The 23,395-nt window shown below is 42.9% G+C and overlaps 1 protein-coding gene across 1 annotated transcript in view; it reads left to right on the top strand.

The window, feature by feature from the left end:
• The first annotated feature begins 17,147 nt into the window (after positions 1-17,147).
• LOC149451859 (stAR-related lipid transfer protein 6-like) overlaps positions 17,148-23,395 on the top strand; it is a 53,449-nt gene continuing 47,201 nt past the window's right edge. The window contains exon 1 of the mRNA XM_089690098.1: positions 17,148-17,241. The gene's annotated coding sequence lies outside the window, so the exon portion shown is untranslated. The remainder of the gene's footprint in view (positions 17,242-23,395) is intronic.

Raw genomic sequence — 23,395 nt, 5'->3', positions numbered from 1 at the left:
TCTTTGTTTTTACTCCTGCTTCTTACTGAGGAGGGGCAGGGACACATACCGGAGCTAAAATCCAAACCGCTACACATTAACAGCAAATTGTTCACTTTCAACATTAAGCCCGGGTTCACACTGATGCGGTGCGGAATTTGCAGCGTTTTCAGTGTGAATTCTGCATTGCATCAGAATTGCACCCGTTCCTGCGAACCACTGCGGGTGTGTATGGTAAGTTAACAACACCCCGAAAGCGGTCCGCAAAACGCGGTGCGATGTGCAGAATCGGATCACATACAGTGGGGATCGAAAGTTTGGGCACCCCAGCTAAAAATTTGTATTAATGTGCATAAAGAAGCCAAGGAAAGATGGAAAAATCTCCAAAAGGCATCAAATTACAGATTAGACATTCTTATAATATGTCAACAAAAGTTAGATTTTATTGCCATCATTTACACTTTCAAAATAACAGAAAATAAAAAAATGGCGTCTGCAAAAGTTTGGGCAAGTATCACAGCTTGTAAACGCTTTTTGTAGTCAGCCAAGAGTCTTTCAATTCTTGTTTGAGGTATCTTTGCCCATTCTTCCTTACAAAAGTCTTCCAGTTCTTTGAGATTTCTGGGCTGTCTGTCACGCTGTCTGTCACGCACTGCTCTTTTAAGGTCTATCCATAGATTTTCAATTATGTTGAGGTCAGGAGATTGTGAAGGCCATGGCAAAACCTTCAGTTTACGCCTCTTGATGTAATCCCCCGTGGATTTTGAGGTGTGTTTAGGATCATTATCCCTTTGTAGAAGCCATCCTTTCTTTAACTTCAGCTTTTTCACAGATGGCATCAAGTTACCATCCAAAATTTGCTGAAATTTTATTGAATCCATTTTTCCTTCTACTCATGAGATGTTCCCTGTGCCACTGGCTGCAACACAACCCCAAAGCATGATTGATCCAACCCCATGCTTAACAGTTGGACAGAGGTTCTTTTCATTAAATTCTGTGCCCCTTCTTCTCCAAACGTACCTTTGCTCATTCCGGTCAAAAAGTTCAATTTTAACCTCATCGGTCCACAGAACTTGTTTCCAAAATGCATCAGGCTTGTCTATATGTTCATTTGCAAAGTTCAAACGATGATTTTTGTGGTGAGGACGTAGAAGAGGTTTTCTTCTGATGACTCTTCCATGAAGACCATATTTGTACAAGTATCTCTTTATAGTGGAATAGTGTACCACAACTCCAGTGTCTGCAAGATCTTTCTGGAGGGATCGTGCAGTCAAACGTGGGTTTTGAATTGTTTTTCTCACAATCCTGCGAGCTGTTCTGTCTGATATTTTTCTTGGTCTTCCAGATCTTGCTTTAACTTCCACTGTTCCTGATGACTGCCATTTCTTAATTACATTCCGAACAGAGGATATTGACATCTGAAAACGCTTTGCTATCTTTTTATAGCCTTCTCCAGCTTTGTGAGCGTCAACTATTTTCAGTTTCAGTTTTCTAGACAACTGCTTAGAAGAACCCATGGTGCCGATTGTTGGGGCAAGGTCAGATGAGTCTGGGCATTTAAAACCTTTGAGGTTGACATCACCTGGTCTTCCCAGACGATGATTGAGAACAATCCATGACACTGGCAGGTCTCAGCTTGGCAAAGGGGGCAGTGCATGCTATAAATTCTGCAGGGTGCCCAAACTTTTGCAGACGCCATTTTTTTGTTTTCTGTTATTTTGAAAGTGTAAATGATGGAAATAAAATCTAACTTTTTTTGACATATTATAAGAATGTCTGATCTGTAATTTGATACCTTTTGGAGATTTTTCCATCTTTCCTTGGCTTCTTTATGCACATTAATACAAATTTTTAGCTGGGGTGCCCAAACTTTCGATCCCCACTGTAGGTGTGAATACCCATGTGATCCGATTCTAGTGCGGAACAAAAAAAGGGTCCTGCACATTTTTGGTGCGGTCCAATTAGAGCCACACACAAATCGCATGTGATTTGCACAGGAATGCGGTGTGATTCCTGCGCAAATCACATCCAATTTACTACACCGCATATAGGTGAACCCGGGCTGACTGTTATCTTTTAGTACTGACAGCATTGGACCTGATAATAAATGTCTGGAGTTCCACGGGTTACTTTATATATATATATATATATATATATATATATATATATATATATCATCCCTGGCCATGCGGGTTTTCCTGCATGGTAGGGGTTGGGGAAAGACCTGGCAACCTACCCTGTAAAATAATTGCTAAGAAAATTCATGGAAAAAGTCACTTACAAGTGACGGTCCATGCAATCGTCAAGGGTCAGATACAACTAAATGGAGATATATATACAGTTGTCTTCAAGATAATAGCAGTGTGTTGAAAAAAGTGAATAAAGCTCAAAATCCTTCTAATAGCTTTTATTTCTATACACACGAATGCATTGGGAACACTACACATTCTATTCCAAATCAAAACATGAAGAAAAATATATCAAATTTGTGTTGTTCCTCTAAATAAATTGAAGAAAAGTGAATATTAGACTGTTCAAAAAAATAGCAGTGTTTGTATTCTTCTTTACAAACTCAAACATTCACTATATAAACTGAAAAATGTTTGAAGATTTTGCTTTCCTTTGAATCACTTCATGAATATTTGGTTGTAGTCGCACTGTTTCTGAGAACTGCTGTACATCTGTGTCGCATGGAGTCACCCAACTTCTGGCACCTGTGATCAGGTATTCCAGCCCAGGATGATTGGACTACATTCCACAGTTATTCTCCATTTCTTGGTTTTGCCTCAGAAACTGCATTTTTGATGTCACCCCACAAGTTTTCTATTGGATTAAGTTCCAGGGATTGGGCTGGCCACTCCATAATGTCAATCTTGTTGGTCTGGAACCAAGATGTTGCACGTTTACTGGTGTGTTTGGGGTCGTTGTCTTGTTGGAACACCCATTTCAAGGGCATTTCCTCTTCAGCATAAGGCAACATGACCTCTTCAAGTATTCTGATGGATTCAAACTGATCCATGATCCCTGGTATGCGATAAATAGGCCCAACACCGTAGTATGAGAAACATCCCCATATCATGATGCTTGCACCACCATGCTTCACTGTCTTCACAGTGTACTGTGGCTTGAATTCAGTGTTTGGGGGTCGTCTGACAAACTGTCTCCGGCCACTAGACCCAAGAAGAACAATCTTACTTTCATCAGTCCACAAAATGTTGCCCCATTTCTCTTTAGGCCAGTCAATGTGCTCTTTGGCAAATTGTAACCTCTTCAGCACGTCTTTTTTCCAACAGTGGGACTTTGCGGGGGCTTCTTGCAGATAGCTTGGCTTCACATAGGCATCTTCTAATTGTAACAGTCCTCACAGGGAACTTTACACATTCTTTCATCTTCCTGGAGCTGATTGTTGGCTGAGTCCTTGCCATTTTGGCTATTCTTCTATCCATTCGAATGGTAGTTTTTCACTTTCTTCCACATCTTTCAGGTTTTGGTTGCCATTTTAAAGCATTTACGATCATTTTAGCTGAGCAGCCTATCATTTTCTGCACTTCTTTATATGTTTTCCCCTCTCCAATCAACTTTTTAATCAAGGTACGCTGTTCTTCTGAACAATGTCTGGAATGACCCATTTTGCTCAGAATTTCAGAGAGAAATGCACTGTAACCAGCATGTACAACATTTTTATAATCTCCTAGATTGTAAGCTCAAAAGAGCAGGGCCCTTGATCCCCTCATGTTTTGCATTGTATTGGTATTGTTCTGTCACATGTTCTGTCCCCCTTTGTAATGTACAGCGCTGAGCGAACTATTGGCGCTTTATAAATACTGTATAATAATAATAATAATAATTGGCTTCCACAGGATCTCAATTTGTTTCTCTCTGCCCTGCAGAAACCACTTTTTTTATATATATATACAGTGCTCAGCATAAATGAGTACACCCCTTTTAAAAAAGTAAGATTTTATTCAATATCTCAATGAACACGAGAACAATTCCCAAAATTTTGACAAAACTGACTTTTATAGAACATTTGTTGAGCTCATTACATGAAAGTAAGGTTAATAATATAACTTAGATTACAAAATCTTCAGTTTTACTCAAATTAGTTGAGACATAAATGAATCCACCCCACAACAAAAACTACTATAGCTAGTATTTTGTATGACCTCCACGATTTGTAAGGACAGCATCAAGTCTTTTAGGCATGGAATGAACACGTTGGCGACATATTACATCTATCTTTTTCCATTCTTGAAGAATGACCTCTTTTAGAACCTGGATGCTGGATGGAGAGTGATGCTCAACTTGTCTCTTCAGAGTTCCCCATAGGTGTTCAATTGGGTTCGGATCAGGGGACACACTTGGTCACTGAATCACTTTCACCCTGTTCTTCTTCAGAAATGCAACAGTGGCCTTAGATGTGTGTTTTGGATCATTGTCATGTTTGAAAAGTGCACAACGACCAAGGTCACGGAGTGATAGTAGCATCTTCTCTTTTGATATAGAGCAGTACATCTGTGAATTCATGATACCATCAATGAAATGCAGCTCCACGACACCAGCAGCACTCATGCAGCCTCACAGAAGGACACTGCCACCACCATGTTTCACTGTAGGCACCCTGCATTTTTATCTGTACTCCTCAGCTTTGAGATGCCATACAGTTTTAAAGCCATCAGTTCCAAAAACATTTATCTTGGTCTCATCACTGCAGTGTACAGTCCCAGTAGTCTTCTTTTTCAGCATGGGCCCAGGCAAATTCTTGGTGGGCTTTTTTGTGAATGGGCTTTAGGAGAGGCTTCCTTTGTGGACGACACCTATGCATGCCATTCCTCTGCAGTGTATGCCATGTTTTGGCTTTCTACTTCTTTAGCCAACTGCAGTGAACTTGCATGGTGATTTTCTTTAACCCTTCTCATCAGCAGACACTTCTGACAAGGTGTTAACTTCCGTGGATGGCCTGGACGTCTCTGTGAGATGGTTGCAGTTCCATGTTTGTTAAATTTTGCTACAGTATATTGACTGATAAGTAAAGCTTTGCTGATCTTGTAGCCTTCACCTTTCTTGTGTAAAGAAATTATTTTCTTTCTCAGGTCTTGTGACATTTCTCTTCCATGCCATTGCTGACAACATGAAATGGGAGGGGGCTTTCTTTGTTAAGTAACTCCCTTTTATAATAAACTGTCTGCTGGACACCTGTTTGTTGAATAATTAGACTCACCTGTAAGTCGAATTCTTGTTAATTAGGATTTTGTTGTCTAAAATTCAGCTTTGCTCCTAAGACATTCATTTTTGTAACATGGTCTTGAATGAATTTGTTAGGAAAAATACCTTTTTGTGTGTGCAGATTAACAAATCGTTTGCAATCAATGGCCCGCATTTGTGGGTGGAGTCCCCCTTACATCAGGTGTCTGTATTTTGTAGTATAGTGTCCCATAGAATATGTTGATTCTGAAAGGAAAGTAAAGGTTTTCTGACAAATCTGTTGCGGTGTACTCATTCATGCTGAGCACTGTATACATTCTTAGAGAGAAAATTCAGATTCTACAGCCAGAAACCATCCTTTGAACAAATCAGGTAACTCTCTTTGGACGATCTCGCCTGTAATGTGGTCTTGTTAGTGGCCATCATGCTTCTAGATGTTTCTCTGAACTGGCAGCTCTCCCTTGTAAGGAGTTATTCCTGATCCTTCATAAGGATAAAGTAGTCTTGTGCCCAAGACCTACCTTTCTACTGAGGTAGTATCTAACTTCCACCTTCATGAAGACATAGACCTCCCCTCTCTGTGTCCTGCTTCTAAGCACCCCAAAAAGAGTTTTCTCCTTGTTGTCTGGATGTTGTCAAAACTTTGATTTTTTTTAACCACTTCCCGACCGCCCTATAGCAGAACTACTGCTACAGGGCAGCAGGGCTGCGAAAAATCACGTATGTATATGTGTGTATATATATATATATATATATATATAATGTGTGTGATTTTGTATTTGGCGGCTACATCTGTTGATCTCCGGGTCCCGGCTGGAGAGTTCCCGGCGAGCTCCAAGGAACACTGATGGAAGAGAGGTCTGTATGTAAATAATACAGATCTCTCCCCTGTCAGCTCCAGCATGCTACTTTGTATTACTCTGCACAGCAGAACAATACAAAGCAGTGTGCGTACACAGTAAAACACAGGCATAGTACACAGTTATCTCTTTGATCGCCCCAGATGTTAACCCCTTCCTGCCCAGTGTCATTGCCTTTTATTAGCACTGATCACTGTATTAGTGTCACTGGGGATGTCAGTGGCAATTAGTCATTTCCCCTCCCAGTGTCAGAATGCCCACCACAGTCCCGCTATGTCACTGATCGCCACCATTTAAAAAATAAAAATAAAACAAAATTCCAGTATCTATACCGCCATTTGTAGATGCTATAAATTTCACGTAAACCAATTATTTTACACCCATTGGGATTTTTTTTTATCAAAGACATGTAGCAGAATACATTTGGACCTAAATTAATGACGAAATTTGATTTTTAAAATTTTTTTACTGGACGTTTAATAGCAACAAGTCAAAAATATTGTTTTTTTTCTCAAAATTGTCAGTCTTTTTTTGCTTATAGCGCAAAAACTAAAAAACGCACAGGCAATCAAATACCACTGAAAGAAAGCCTCATTTGTGGGAAAAAAAGAACACAAATTACATATGGGTGCAGCGTTGCACGACCGTGCAATTGGCAATTAGAATAACACATCGCTGTATCGCAAAAAATGGCCTGGTCAGGAAGGGGGTAAATCCTCTGGAGGGCAAGTGGTTAAAAGCCATAGCTTTTATCTATCTTTGTCCTGTCGTCAGGGCCTCACAAATGGCATCCTGCTTCTAAATCCACTCTTGCATGATGGCTAGGACAACTCATCTGAAGAGCTTATTTTCTAAAGCAGTGGTCTCCAAACTGCCTGGGGGCCAGATGCGGCCCTTTGGTTGCCTCTATCTGGTCCTTGTGGCACTATTCCTCCCACTAATACCAATGATGGGGCACTATTCCTCCCACTGATACCAATGATGGGGCACTATTCCTCCCAATGATACCAATGATGGGGCACTATTCCTCCCACTAATACCAATGATGGGGCACTATTCCTCCCACTAATACCAATGATAGGGCACTATTCCTCCCACTAATACCAATGATAGGGCACTATTCCTCCCACTAATACCAATGATGGGGCACTATTCCTCCCACTAATACCAATGATGGGGCACTATTCCTCCCACTAATACCAATGATGGGGCACTATTCCTCCCACTAATACCAATGATGGGGCACTATTCCTCTCACTGACATCAATAATGGGACACTATTCCTCAACTTGAACTAACGATAGGCCACTATTCCTCCCACTTACACCAATGATGCAGCACTATTGCTGCATCCCCCACTGATGCCAAAGATGGGGACTATTCCCCCCGACACCAACGATGGGGCACTATTCCTTGCACTAACATGTAATGGGGCACTATTCCTCCCAATAACACCAACAATGGGGCAATATTTTTTTCACTGACACCAATAGGGCACTATTCCTCCCACTTACACCAATGATGTGACACTGTTTCTCTAATACCAAAAATAGGGCATTGTTCACTCCCACTGACACCAGGACATTATCTACTCCAACTGGCCACAGTCCGGCCCCTCTAAAGTCTGAAGGTCAGTAAACTGGCCCTTTGTATAGAAAGTTTGGAGACCCTAAAGGATAAAACTCCTCAAGCACTCTTAACTTGCTCACTTCATTAGATCAGTGGGTGTTTCCTGGTCATCAATCCTCTGTGGCCCAACTTTGAATGGTCACCACCTGATCTTTAGTTCACACCTTCTCCAAGTTCTACCAGGTGGACATCTAAGCTACTGTGGATGAAGCTTTGCCACAATGTTTCACTCTGAATTTGGGTCCATTAATCCTTGTTATTTGTGGGCTTGTTGGCACAGTTCTACTTGTCTTCTTGTTGGCCACCTTTTTTTTTCATTGTATGGGAACATTGTTGTTTGAGTATCCATTCTGTGTTCTGTACTGTATGAATACAATAAAAGGAATTTTGAGCTGCCTGTGAATTCCTTATCATAGAGTACAGTACAGTCGGCATCCAGGGCAATCCGCTCACAGGTGACCTCTGCAGAAGTGATTACATGCCGTGGTTAGCTACAGGGGGCTAGCAGCTTTCCATTGCTTTCAATGGGGCTACCTCCCACAGCTAATTGCTGAGAACCCCCTCTGTGGTTTTCACATGTAATTGTTGGATACATTTGCAAGTGTGAATGTACCCTTATTTTGCATTGCTAGCTAAAACACCGAGCTCTCATGGAGTAGAATAGGGTTTTAGGGCACCCAGGGGGCATGTCCAGCAAAGATGTCAGTGTCCAATTACCTGAAGGTAGGAGCCTTTAACCCAAGATCTATAAATATTCAGCCTTTGTCCTATACTGTAGTACAAGATATAGAATTTACAGGTAAGTCAGAATTCCTTTTTTATGATACACATTGCTTTAGCAAACTAAGTGTCACCCATTTAAGGTTTAGAACTATGGTATTTTAAGTGCATCTCATAGAGTCAGACAACCTTAGGGCTGAGCTTCTTAATGTGAGGTTTATGAGAGGACCATATCAGTTTTTTTAAGTAAATACTCGATACAGCTAATGTTTCATTTTATGATATTGTAAATGTTCCTGCTTATTTTTTTTATAGGTTCTGGTTTAAAGCCCTGGAAGGGAGTGCTGCACCTTTGGCCTCATTCGCAGTATTTATGTGTTGTAAGGTTGTATCTTTACAGACCTGTGAAGTCACCTTGGTAACTGGGCAGTCGCACAATATTTGGGGGTGACCTCCAGGGAGCTGTAAAAAATCTTCAGTCTCCCATGCCCTATTATTTCACTCTGGAGGGTCTCCCAGTATTACTTGTTCCAGTAAGAGGTTTTTAAAGCTTGGATTTTGGTAAAATGGTGGCCAAGGGTCAGGAAAATTCAGGTCTGGCTGTAGTAAGTAGTCTAATAGGTATAGTGCATGGTTAGTCCTAGTAATGGGAGATGGGGGTAATGAGCTGGAGAGATTTGTGCAGCTATCAGTCTTATGTTTGGCATCAGATGGATGTGTCACAGTTTTAGGCTTGTGTCGATGGCATCAGTTTGCTTCTAAGATCATTCAGAATTCACAGACCTCCATCTGACTTACATTTGACCTGTTTCAGTCGATACCAGCCCAAAGGGAGAGAGGGGGCTTGGGGTGTCAAGGGTGGCTAAGCCAGGTGTCCTGGGCTGCTGGAGGTCACATGGTATGTCTGTTACTGTTCAAAGGGCAGAGAAGTTCTGGCAATAAAATGTATGGTCCTGGGCAGAATGTAATGGACATGTACAGGCACTTCAGTGACAGGAGAGGGAAGGCAGCTGATTATATTGGCATTCCCTGTTTATCTGTATTCTATGCTATATAAGACATCTAGAGAAGTATAGACAAAATACCAGCATGTAAGCCTACATCATTATTATTATTATTATACAGTATTTATATAGCGACAATGCAAAACATGAGGGGATTGAGGGCCCTGCTCTTTCGAGCTTACAATCTAGGAGGGAGGGGATAGGGGCACAGGAGGAGATAGCCGTGGGGGATGGAGTGGTAGGAAGAGTGGAGGAGGTCGGCAAGTTAGCAGGGGGTGGGGTAGGCTTCCCTGAAGAGATGGGTTTTCAGGGTGCGCCTAAAGGAGAGGAGAGTAGGTGATAATTTGATGGGTTGGGGTAGTGAGTTCCAGAGGATGGGGGAAGACCTGGAGAAGTCCTGGAGACGAGCATGGGAGGAGGAGACCAGGGAACTGTAGAGTAGGAGGTCTTGTGAGGAGCGAAGAGTACGGGTTGGGTGGTATTTGGATATCGGGTCGGTGAGGTAGCTTTGTACGTCAATGTTAGTAGTTTGAATTTTATACGTTGGGCAGTCGGAAGCCAGTGGAGGGATTGGCAGAGGGAAGTGGCGAATACGGAGCGGTTGGTGAGGTGGATGAGTCTGGCCGCAGAATTCAGGATAGACTGAAGCGGGGATAGACTGTGATGAGGTAAGCCGGTGAGCAGGGAGTTGCAGTAGTCGAGTCGTGAGATAATGAGGGAGTGAATGAGTTGCTTAGTGGTGTCCGGGGTTAGGAACGAACATATTTTGGAGATGTTGCGGAGGTGGAGCCTGCATGAATTTGCCAGCAATTGGACATGGGGCTGGAAGGATAGGTTGGAGTCTAGAGTGACACCTAGAACTTTGGTTTGCGGGGTGGGACTGGTGGTGGCGTTGTTGGTCGTGATGGAGAGGTTAGGGGGTGGTGCAGGCTTGGGGGAGAACTAGGAGCTCGGTTTTGGAAAAGTTTAATTTGAGGAAGTGGAGTGACATCCAGTCTGATATGTCGTTCAGTAGGCAGGTGATTTGGGTGGAGACTGAAGGGGTGAGGCAAGAGGTAGAGAGGTAGATTTGCTTGTCATCGGCATAGAGGTGGTAGTTGAAGCCGTGGGAGTGTATCAGTTGGCCAAGGGAGGAGGTGTAGATGGAGAAGAGAAGGGGCCCGAAGACAGAGCCTTGGGGGACCCCAACAGAGAGGGGGAGGTGGCAGCGTTATAGGTAACACTGAAGAAGCGCTGGGATTGATAGGAGAGAGCGGAGTCTCTGATGCCAAGGGGGTATAGTTTTTTAGGGAGGAAGGGGTGGACAAGGCCGCGGAGAGGTCAAGGAGTAGGAGGACTGAGTAGTGGCCATTAGCTTTGGCAGTTAGCAGGTCGTTGGTGAATTTGAGTAGGGCGGTTTCGGTGGATTGTAGGGGACGGAAGCCAGACTGTAGGGCAGTGATGGCGAACCTATGGCACGCGTGCCAGAGCTGGCACGCAGAGCCATCTCAGTGGGCACGCCAGGAAGAAGAGGAAGATGAGTGCACACGGACCGGCCATCCAGATCTCGTCCACACTGGACCCCCAAACTACATTTCCCACATGTCTCTGGGGCCAGGGTGGGTGTGGACGAGAGGAAACGGCTCCAATGCGGCTCTGGCACCAGGGGTGATGTAGCCGGGGATGGGCGTAGAAGAGAGGAAGAGGCTCCCACACTGCTCCGGGGCCAGGGGCAACGTGTTCAGCGTGGATGGGAATGAGCTGCTGGGTTGGAAGCCACACCGACGCTGCCAGAGGTGAGATTAACTGCTTGCAGTGTCATCCATCAGTGCCCAGCAGTGTCGCCTGTCAGTGCCCAGCAGTGTCGCCCATCAGTGCCACCCATCAATGATGCCCTGCAGTGCCATCCGTCAGTGCTGCCCAGCTGTGCCGCCTGTCAGTGCTGCCCAGCAGTGCCACCCGTCAGTGCTGCCCAGCAGTGCCACCCGTCAGTGCTGCCCAGTAGTGCCACCCGTCAGTGCTGCCCAGCAGTGCCACCCATCAATGATGCCCAGCAGTGCCATCCAGTGCCCAGCAGTGTCGCCCATCAGTGCCCAGCAGTGTCGCTTGTCAGTGCTGCCCAGCAGTGCCACCTGTCAGTGCTGCCCAGCAGTGCTGCCCAGCAGTGTCGCCCATCAGTGCTGCCCATCAGTGCCACCCATCAATGATGCCCAGCAGTGCCCAGCAGTGTCATCCATCAGTGCCCAGCAGTGTCACCCATCAGTGCCCAGCAGTGTCGCCTGTCAGTGCTGCCCAGCAGTGCCACCTGTCAGTGCTGCCCAGCAGTGCCACCTGTCAGTGCTGCCCAGCAGTGCCACCTGTCAGTGCTGCCCAGCAGTGTCGCCCATCAGTGCCACCCATCAATGATGCCCAGCAGTGCCGCCGATCAGTGCCGTCTGTCAGTGCCTCCAGGTAAGCAAGTGGTTAATTGCAGTGTTGGCACTTTGAAATAAAAAAGTTGGTTTGTGTTGCAGTTTTGGGCACTCGGGCTCAAAAAGGTTCGCCATCACTGCTGTAGGGGATCAAGGAGGTTGTTGTCGTTGAGGTGGGAGCTTAGGCGATTATTCAGTTCCTTACTAGCTTGAGAATTCTGGGTAGGACAAAGAAGTCTAGCTATCAATAAGAGATCACTGTGAGAATAAAATCATGTTGTCAGAACTTTTAAGTTGCTACAGTACCTTTTCAATATGTATAAATAGTTGTTTGAAGAAGAAGGCTCACCATAAATTCCAAAGGCTTGGTAAAACTCCCTTGGGACCCAATACATTTGTCGCCTTTAAAAAATCTGTGTTGTGACGCACCTCTCTCACACTTCCATATTTATTTATCTGCAAACCTTTACAATGTCTAAAGGTTTTATCTCCCATTGTTACAAGACGATGCCTTCCTCTTATTTGGAGAAATACTCCTGCAAAGTTAAGGGGAGTTGGGAACAGATGTCGACAAAGACTTTCACAACTATATATTCTTCTGCCTGTCTATTATACTTCCTCTGTACTACATAGCATGGACCTACTGCAGTTCCCCTTATGTGGTATATGTTGGAGAGATTGTGGTGACCTTATTCACATGATATGAAGCTGTCCTAAATTTCATAGATACTGGACTGAGATTATAGATACCATCAAACTATTATTCCACTAGACTCTAAACATTGCATACTAGGCATATTGGATGGTTATGACCTATCAGAATTGACTAGGGTGGTCATCTATAGAGCCCTGTTCCAGGCAAGACGGCTTATCTTACAATGCTACAATATTGGAAGTCTGAACAGTTACCGACACACTAGGAATGGATCCACCATATTGGTAGTACCCTCCATTTAGAGCTACATTTTAAAAATTATGGGAGGTTGGTTGGCTATACCTGGTCTGTCACCTATCAATCTTATACTAAACAGAATTATTTGAATACCCTTTTTTGCTATGCCAGATTTGGGTTGATAACCACTGCAATTGTTCTATTTTATAACATGATTTTAATGCAGGTTAGATGTCAAGAAAGATCTTTTATGTCAAGAAAGATCTACTGATCTTTTTCAGAAAATGACTTTTGAACATGTTTGCCATGTCACGGGGCCTCATTTCCACAATTTATGCATATTTGAATCGCTGAGAGTCCCCATTCTTCTCTTTGTGACTTAGTGGGAGTGAGATTTGGCATCTGAGACAGATCTTGCAGACTGAAGTAAGGCCTAGTACTCTGTAGCAAAAGTGCTCCTGCGGTAGTATTGCGTTCCAGCCCGAATCTCCCATGCCAATCCTAGTTCCAGTGACTGCTGCTTTCAGGGTTGTGACATCGTGGGGATGTCTTGCATACTTGGTGGATATGTCCGCGATTGATAGGCTTTTGGTCTTTAGTCTTTGGCCTATTGCACACTCTGTTTTATTTAACTACTTGGAAGGATGCCAAACTTGCTTTCTTGCACTGCCCTTTCCCAGACCTATCAGCAAAAGTTGGCATCCTATCTATTTTTGTCAAGCAAGAGAACAATCGCTCAGGCCTGGAAAAAATCCATGGCTCCTTTCCAGGGCGTGAAAGACGCATAACTGCCTTAAAGCTTAATGAATAAATATCCAGTATCCTCAAGGACCCCAAAATGAGGAAACCTTTGCTTGCGCATACCTTCCCTTTATTTCCCCCAGCCAGCGTTGGGCACCATGGACTCGCTCCCATAATCTTCAAACACCTCCCCCCTCCTTCGCCCACCTTCTGCTTTTACTGTTTTCTTCCTCCTACTTCTTTCTCTGTTGGGTTCCTGCCCCTCTTTTCTCCTTTTTTCTTGGAAGATATTCCATACTGCGCTTCCATTAGGAAGTTTACTTGTCCAGGTTTGATGTTGCTATCCATGTGGATCCTACCTGGATCCCTCTACTGCTTTGTTTGCACCTATTAGGTTTACTACTGTTGTTGCTGTTTACTTATCTGGAACTAAATTTGGTTTTGTGTTCACCCATATTGTCAATTCAAGCCCCTCCATGGGCAAACCTGGTGGTTTTATTGTTAGTCTTCTTAATAGAATAAAAAATATTGAACCAGAAAGATCTCAGATATACTTGCAACTCATTCTGTGTTTAGGGATGTCAGTACTATATATAACGAGATTGAGTTTTCTGGCCTGGAATGGAATTTTGGCTACGGGTGTACATTTACTCTGGAACTGTGTACTACTGTTCTTGTACGCTGTTTTTTTTGTTCAATAAGATTCTACCTGATGTTTAAAAAAAAATCTGTGCTGTGGCTGCTGAGCTGTGTGGTTAAATAGCTCTCCCTTCACTGCTATCTGACCACGCTGGAGCAACAAATGGAATTTTGACACTGCACAGAGTAGTGCCCTCTGAATGCTGCCAGACTGAATATCTGCAGCCCTCCTTGCCATGGAGCCCTGTGCTTCCTCTGTCCGCTTCGTACTGATAAATGGCTGAGCCCACAACCTCCCACAGCCACCAGCTAGTTCAGAGGAAGTTACTACAGTAGTAGCTGGTGACGTGTGCTGTGAATGATGGCAGCTGAAGAGGAGCTTTGCTATTCACAAAAACACAAGCTGACTACTACATTTGTCTGAGATTGACTAGTGTAGTAGCTGCTGGCATGTGTTGTGGACTGATGTTTTTGGAAATAATGGTGCTCCCCTCGACTCATTGATATTCACAACATAAAACCGCCAGCTACTACTGTAGTAATCTCCAAATTAGCTGCAGGAGGTAGAGGGCTCAGTTTCTTCTCTGTGTGCGGGTCATTGGGTTTTGTCATCAGGGCATCCTTCACCATGACTGATCTTGGATCTACATGGCTGAATGATGAGATTGGCAATGAATTTACCAGTCTGGTACTTTCTGTTTTGTTTTGTCGTTAAGTTCCCTTTTATACAAACGTTTCTTTTTGTTTTTTTTTGTTTTTTTATACACAGTATATATTTATGCAAATATGGTTCTGAGGAAGTGGTCCCACATTGATGCTGAAATGTGTGGGCTTTGCTTTACAGTGATTCACGGTTCAACAGTTTCAGCCATACGTTGGCTTGTATCAGTTTATACCACTGTGTATATATACTGTGTGTGTATACAGTATATTTGAATATATATATATATATATATATATATTGTGGGCAGCACAGTGGCTAAATGGTTAGCACTTCCGCCTGGCAGTACTAGGGTCGTTGGTTTGAATCCCAGCCACAGCATGTGGAGTTTGCATGTTCTCCCTGTGCCTGCGTGGGTTTCCTCCAGGTACTCCGGTTTCCTCCCACACTCCAAAGACATGCTGGTAGGTTAATTGGATCCTGTCTAAATTTGCCCTAATATGTGTATGTGTGAAGGTAAGTTAGGGACCTTAGATTGTACACCCCTTGAGGGTTAGGGACTGATGTGAATGTACAATATATATGTGTAAAGCGCTGAGTAAATTGACGGCGCTATATAAGTACCTGAAATAAATTATATATATATACCATATTTGCCGGCGTATAAGATGACCCACAACATTTCCACTCAAAATATAGAGTTGTTATATAATCGCCGTATAAGACAACCCCCTCTTTCTTTTTGCTGGTGCCATGATAGGGTTGATAGGGGTTTGACTGCTGGACATTTTCTATGCTGTATTGTACTGTACAATGGTGCAGTACTGTGGTTGGCTGTTGGCTGTATACAAAGCCTGATTGGATTGGTCCCTGCTCCCTGTCTGCCGTCCCTGTCTCCCTGTCACTACTATGTCCCTGCATCTCCCTATAATTGGCACTAGTGCGCAAGTCCGCATGTGCGAGCTCTGCGTAGACAAGGGGCGGGCTGGAGCGCCGCTGCTTCCCGCCGAGCAGAACGGGCCGGTCACGCCGAAAAGGCTGGCACCCCTGTATCGCTGCTGATGCTCGCCGCAGCCACGCTGATGACCTGCCGCGGCTGGTATGTAGAATGAGGTGGGCAGGCATCGGGAGGCCACTATGGGCACCGGGCGAGTATCGGAAGGCCACTATGGCAGCTATGTCTATCCCAACTGAAGTGCACCCGGCGTATAAGACGACCCCCCCACTTGGAGGCATGTTTTTCAGGGCAAAAAAGTCATCTTATATGCCGGCAAATACGGTATATATATATATTTTTTTAATTCTGATCGGAAAAGGAATCAGTTATTTATCAGTGTGTGTGGGCAGTGTAAGGAATGAAAGTGATGCTAAAGGTTTTTTTTACCTTCTTGGTCACAGTGATCACATAGTATTGGCAGCAGATCAGTACATAAAATTCACTCATAAGCAATCATATAGTGTAAAAAAAAAAGCCCCGATCACCTTCTCAGAGTAGTACTAGTACAATGGTAACAGTGTGTTAAAAAAAAAAAATTAAAACTTTTTTTAATATACTATCACCAGTCAATATCCCTTATCACCATCACACCAGTTACATGATGACGCTGTACTGCACTGGTGACAGTACTTAAAAAACAAAAAGGGAAAATCAATTTTTTTAAATTCCCTCATTTTCCAAAAAATTGTGACAAAAAAAATTGCAACTTCCAAAAAACTTGTCATGCCTCTTACTAAACACCTTGAACTGTCAACTTTCCTAAAAGGGGTCATTTGGGGGGGGGGGGGATTTGTACTGCCCTGGCATCCTGGCCTCAAGCAATGGGATAGGTCAACAGTAAATCAGGATTGATCGGTTTTCAGATATACTGTATATACCATAGCTTGTGAACTTTATAACTTTCCTACAGGCTAAATAATGTACACTCATTTGTGTTATTTTCACCAAAGAAAAGTAGCAGAATACATTTTGGCCTATATTTATGAAGAAAGATTATTATTTTTGCAAATTTGTTTTTTAATTTTCAGTCTTTTTTCGTTTATTTAGCAAAATAAACAGTGGTGATTCTATGAAAAAAATGGGAAAAATGTCATGATTACTGTGTTGCATGACCGCACAATTGTCATTCAAAATGCGACAGTGCTGAAAGCTGAAAATTTGCCTGGGCAGGAAGGGGGTGAAAGTGCCCGGTATTGAAGTGGATAAATGACCTTTACAATCACTTTAGGCTATTTTACATAATGTCTGCAAAAAAAAAAAAGAATTAAAATGTGTGATGTATGCTAGTATAAGCAATGATATATAATCGATGTGCCCCTAAGTAATATGGCTGCCCTTGCTTCATGTGCAGTGATATGACCTCTTGGAGAGCAGTTGTACTTACAGCTGCAGCTAACAACAACCTTTGTTTCCTGGCAGCTATCCTCCGATATGTTGTGTCACCACCAAAGTCAGTCCCAGTACAAAGTACAGAAGAGATCAGGGTCACAGCCACTGCTTCTCCGCAGGATTCCAGGCAGCAAGGTAAGACTTGGCCAAGACCGGGGTTCAGCAAGGAGCCAAGAATGGCATGCCAAGAGTCAGATCATGGCTGGCATCCCATTCATACTGCCATTATTACTCTGCAACCTGTGCCAAATACTCACATTCGTTTGGTGGCCATACACGTAACCATCAGATTTAACAATAGATAATATTTATTTATTTATTACAGGTACTTATATAGTGCTGTCAATTTACGTAGCGCTTTACATATATATTGTACATTCACATCAGTCTCTAACCCTCAAGGGGCGTACAATCTAAGGTCCCTAACTTACATTCATACATACACATACTAGGAACAATTTAGACAGGAACCAATTACCATACCAGCATGTCTTTGGAGAGTGGGAGGAAACCGGAGTACCCGGAGGAAACCCACGCAGGCACAGGGAAAACATACGAACTCCAGGCAGGTGGTGCTGTGGTTGGGATTCGAACCAACGACCCTAGTACTGCCAGGTGGAAGTGCTAACCATTTAGCCACTGTGCTGTCCCATGACTAACTCTTTGGATTATCAAAAAATCAAATCATTAATTTCAAGTAAAAACAATCAACATCACATTTGTTCATTTTATTAATTTGAAGGAGGAGGGAGTTGTAACATAGGATTTTTATTTTTAAATCAAGGCTAATTAAAAAACACAAAAAGAATTCAACAAATGTTCACAATAGTGTTTTTATTTCTACGTATAACATAAAATAAATATATTAAATAAAATAATAAATAAATATAAAATAAATATTTGTACATAGAAATCTTTTTTTATGAAAAACTAAAAAAAGTTAGCAATGGCCATTAAATAAGCATATTCCTTAATTTGCACTAAAAAAAAACCCAAAGTATAAAAAAGTATTAAAAAAGAAGTAGTATACCTGTCCATCAGTATATACAGTAGATAAAGTATTTTTTTTAATAACCTTTATTTTGTAGATTGCAGTACACCATATAGAGTTGGGATGGGTCAGTTGGTTCTTGATGTTATTTCAAACTTCTTTTTGATCAATTGTGAGTTTATGGTCCAATCAATTTGAACAATTTTTATTAGTTCGTTGGTGCCTGCTGAATCTTTGATTATATTTTGCTCCCAGACAATATGATTTTTTTTTTCTTCTGGAGAATAAATTAATCGACAATATGATCCTAAATAAAACTGCATATCAATTTGATGATTCAATCAATCGTTCAGTGTGACTAAAACAATCGAATTGAATACGAATTTTAAATATCAAACCCTCTGTTTAATTGATTTTGCCGCTGGAAATTTGGCAAACCAGTTTGGCAATGGCAGAATTTTATTGATTGAGTGTGATCAATGAAATGAACATCTGTATGTGTGTCAGACATCTGAATATAGTACAGATCAATTGTTTCAATAGATCTTTCTGATATATTTTCAATAAACACCATGTGTGTTTCATCATTCAGTATTTTAAAAGATGAATCACTTGTTTGAGATTGTTTGTGCCAAGATCAATCACAAATTGATACATGTATGGCAACCTTTACACTGGTATATCACAATTTTGGAAATCCACATTTCAAGCAATGCATTACACAGAGGCGTTCTGGAACCTTCAGGTGCAAGAAACCATTAAGGGCCCCCTGACCCTCAGCTGGGGCCCTTCCCACTGATCTTCTGCCCCTTTACTCCCATCACAAGACCCTTTTAGTACACCCTGTCACATGTTCCCCCTTTCTGTCATCTTGGTGCTCCCCCAGGATCGTGGAACGCCAGGGCCTGGTCGCAAGTGAAACCTTTGTGACCCTGGTAGTTCCGACACTGACATGACGGTTTATAGACCCATCTACTACTGTAGAATGCATGATGGTTTGTTAATAGTTTTCATTATGAAAGTGGAACCACAGACAAAAAAAAAAAATTTTGGACTTTTGGAAAATTTGGAGATTGCATACAGCATATAGTGGTTAGCATCTGGGGTCCTCCATTCAAATCCCTGCCTGGACTGTCTGCATGGAGTTTGCATATTCTCCCTGTGCTTGAATAGATTTACCCCAGATTCCTTCCATGCTCCAAAGACAGGCTGGTTGATTAATTGGCTCCTCTCTAAATTGGCCCTAGAGTGCGTATATATGCATGTGGGATAGGGACCTTAGATTGTAAGATCCTCACATATTTCACCACTTGAGCTCTGGAAGATTTTGCCCCCTGCAGGACCAGGGCATTTGTTGCTATTTAGCACTGCGCTATTTTAACTGGTAATTGCGCGGTCACCCAACGTTGTACCCAAATGAAATTTAGATAATTTTTTTCACACAAATAGAGCTTTCTTTCGGTGGTGTTTGATCATCACTGGGCATTTTATTTTTTGACATTCAAACAAAAAAATTCCACAAATTTTGAGAAAAAATCCCAATATTTTCTACTTTCTGCTATAAAACATCCAATAAAAATGAAAAAAAAAAATCAAATTGCATCATAAATTTAGGTCAAAATGTATTCTGCGACATGTCTTTTGGTTAAAAAAAAAATCTCAGTAAGTGTATATGAATTGGTTTGCTTGAAAGCTTTGGTGTCTACAAACTATGGCATACATACTGGAATTTTTATTTATTTATTTTTATACTAATAATAGCGATGATCAGCGACTTATAGTGGGACTGCGATTGTGTAGCAGGCAATCTGATACTAACTGATGCTGAAGGGGAGCTAACTGCTACTGACATCTCCGGTGACACTAATGCAGAGATTGATCCTATTGTGTGCTTGCAACCAGGGGCGGACTGACCATTTGGAAACTCGCCTCTGCCCGAGGGCCCGGGGTCAGTAGGGGGCAGGGGCGGACTGACAACTCATGAGGACCCCGGGCAATAGGGGATCATGGGGCCCCTGTGTCCTTGCCCAAACTCAAAAAAGCCTATGAAAAAGGTACCAGGGGCATCTCATGGGGCCCCCTACTGACCCGGGGCCTTCGGGCAGTGCCCGAGTTTCCAAATGGTCAGTCCGCCCCTGGTAGGGGGCCCCATGAGATGCCCCTGGTACCTTTTTCATAGGCTTTTTTAAATTTGGGCAAGGACACAGGGGCCCCATGATTCCCTATTGCCCGGGGGGTCCCATGAGTTGTCAGTCCACCCCTGCTTGCAACTGCCGGTGGGAAGGAGAGGAGGGAAGCCAGAAGTACTGTTGGGGTGGGGGCACACAGGGGGAGCAGGGGGGAACATATGGTGCACAGGAAGGGTGATGGGTGCACCGGGGAGGGGGCAATTACTGGAACCGATCCCCTGTAGGGCTCTGCAGCAGCTGAAAGCCAGCGGGAGGGAGTGGAGAAGCCAGCTTTCAGCTACTGCAGAGAGAGCCCTACAGAGGATCGGTTCCAGTAATTGCCCCCCCTACCACCAATATGCCGATCACCCTTCTCCTCCATATCCGATTCACCCTACTGCTTGAGCCCCTTTGTTGACCTAGGTCTTGTACAGGAGGACTAGTGGTACCCCCTTATCCACGGCCCTGGCATAGTCCTATAGGGGTTCATTTATTACAAATAGACTGTGCACTTGCATGTGCAGTTGTTTCAGAGTTTAATAAATAAAGTAAACCTTCAGTTTAAAAAGAATACCCAATCACATTGAAGGAAAATTTTAAAAAAAAATAGTATTCTTGCTTACCCGTGATTGGATGATGGAAGTCAGTAGAGCATCTCCTCATTTACAAAGCTCTGGAGCAACTGCACTTGCAAAGTCCACAGTCTATTTGCCTTTAGTAAATCAACTCCATAGTTTTTTTTTGATTTGCACTTGTAGTTGTACTGTGAATGGCAAGTTAAAAGTTGAATTCTTATTATATTAATTGGTGCACACATGTTCATACTTACAGTTAACATAAAGCACCTGCATGTGCATTGACATAGGTTCCAAACGCACAATATCTGCTTTTAGAGCAAACAACTGTGCACAAGCGCATGCTTTATGCAACCCCAGTGCACAACTGTGTACAGCCGCCTCTTCTAATGCATTTCAATGAACAGCCGTGGCAGCGGGTCCTAGCAATATAATTATGCATGCTCTGCACGCAGTACGGCTACTTGCATGGAGGCTACAGAGGTTTGTATTGAGTTTACAGAGTCATATACAGTTGCAAGAAAAAGTATGTGAACCCCTTGGGATTACGTGGAGTTTTGCATGAATTGGGCATAAAATGTGCTCTGAACGTCATCTAAGTCACAACACTAGAAGAACACAGTCTGCTGAACATAATACTACACAAACATTAGATGTTTCCATGGTTTAATTGCACATAACATGTAAACATTCACAGTGCAGGGAGGAAAAAGTATGTGAGGCCCTAGCTTAATGACTTCTCCCAGAGCTAATTGGAGCCAGGAGTGAGCCAACCTTGACTCCAATCAGTGTGATGATATTGGATGTGTTGCTGACAGCTGTCCTGCCCTTAAAAAACACACACCTGTTTTGGGTTTACTGGTTTCAAGAAGCACTGTCTGATGTGAACCATGCCTCGCAGAAAAGAGTTTTGTAAAGAGGAGTTGTCCAAAATGACTCCAGATCGTTGTGCAGGTCTGATCTGCAACTACAGGAAACGTTTGGTTGAGGTTATTGCTGCCAAAGGAGGGTCAACCAGTTATTAAGTCCAAAGGTTCACATACTTTTTCCTCCCTGCGCTGTGAATGTTTACATGTTATGTGCAATTAAACCATGGCAACATCTAATGTTTGTGTAGTATTATGTTCAGCAGACTGTGTTCTTCTTTTGTTGTGACTTAGATGACATTCAGAGCACATTTTATGCGCAATTCATGCAAAACTCCACGTAATCCCAAGGGGTTCAAATACTTTTTCTTGCAACTGTAGCTATTGTACATATAAGCACATGCAAGTACATAATAATATAAAAAAACAAAATGGTAGAAGTGGTGGGAGAGCTGGACATTCTTGATTTATACATACTTTATGCTATGGTCAATGACACTAGTGTCCCAATTGCCATTTGTCATATGTCGCACAGAGAGGTCACTGGGTGGGGGGGACCATCAAAATTTTTCTATGGGGCCCATTAATCACTTCCTGACCATAGGACCTCCATGGACATCCTTAGTTTGAAGTGGGTATACCGGGATGATGCCTGCAGCTACAGGAATCATCCCGGTATCAAAATGTCCAGCTGGTGATTCCCTGTAAAGCAGAAGTGATTTGAGTGACTTCTGTGGGCGGCAAAAGGGGGTCCCTCCCTCCCACCTCCGCGATCAGACAGTAGAGCCCAGGAGCGATGCAACCAGCGCTGACGACTTCACTACAAATGGAGAGGAACTGATGCTCCTCCCTCTCTGTGACCCCGGAAACCAGAAGCGATGCGGATTTAATCACTTTGTTTACCTGGCCAGTAGTGGTCAGGAAAGCTGCCAATGAGACAAATCTGTTTCTGATTGGCTGCATTGGAGGCCAGATGAGAGATCTGGGGTTTAATAGACCCCAGATCTCTCCATAAAGAGGACCTGTCATGGCCCCTGCTGTCACAATATAGGTAAAGTTGATCCAGGGAATATCAGATTGCCTCTCGGGGGATCAGGAAGGAATTTTTTTCCCTGCAGGAGCAAATTGGATCATGCTTTGCTGGGTTTTTTGCCTTCCTCTGGATCAACTGTTAGTGTAGGATTATATTTTTTTAATGGTTGAAGTGGATGGACTTTTGTCTTTTTAAAGCCAGACTAACTATGTAACTATGAAACAATGATGTTGTTCATCCCTTGTGATAGCAATAATGTTAAAGAAAAATTAAAGAGACATTGTAAAAAAAAGTTTTAGATAAAATAAATAAAAAAAATTTTAAAGCGCCCCCCATCCTCCTGTGCCTATGTGCAAATGCGAACACATATGTAAATCCTGCACGCATATGTAAACAGTGATTGCAAAGGTATTGGGAACGTTATAGCGAGAACAATAATTCTAGTGCCAGACCTCCTGTGTACCTCTAAACTAGTCATTTGTAAAGGCGTTTAAAGTGTCGCCTATGGAGAATTTTAAGTACCGGAGTTTGGCGCCATTCCATGGGTGTATGCAATTTTAAAGTGTGACATGTTCGGTATCTATTTACCTGGTGTGACACCATCATTTAGATTTTACCAAAAAATTGGGTATTACATTGTGTTTGTGTGCAATAAA

This window comes from Staurois parvus, unplaced genomic scaffold (genome assembly GCF_062004578.1).
Source record: "Staurois parvus isolate SC_StPar_1 unplaced genomic scaffold, SC_StPar_1.0 ptg000513l, whole genome shotgun sequence".
Taxonomy (NCBI): Eukaryota; Metazoa; Chordata; class Amphibia; order Anura; family Ranidae; genus Staurois; species Staurois parvus.
This window is presented reverse-complemented; position numbering and strand designations above follow the sequence as displayed.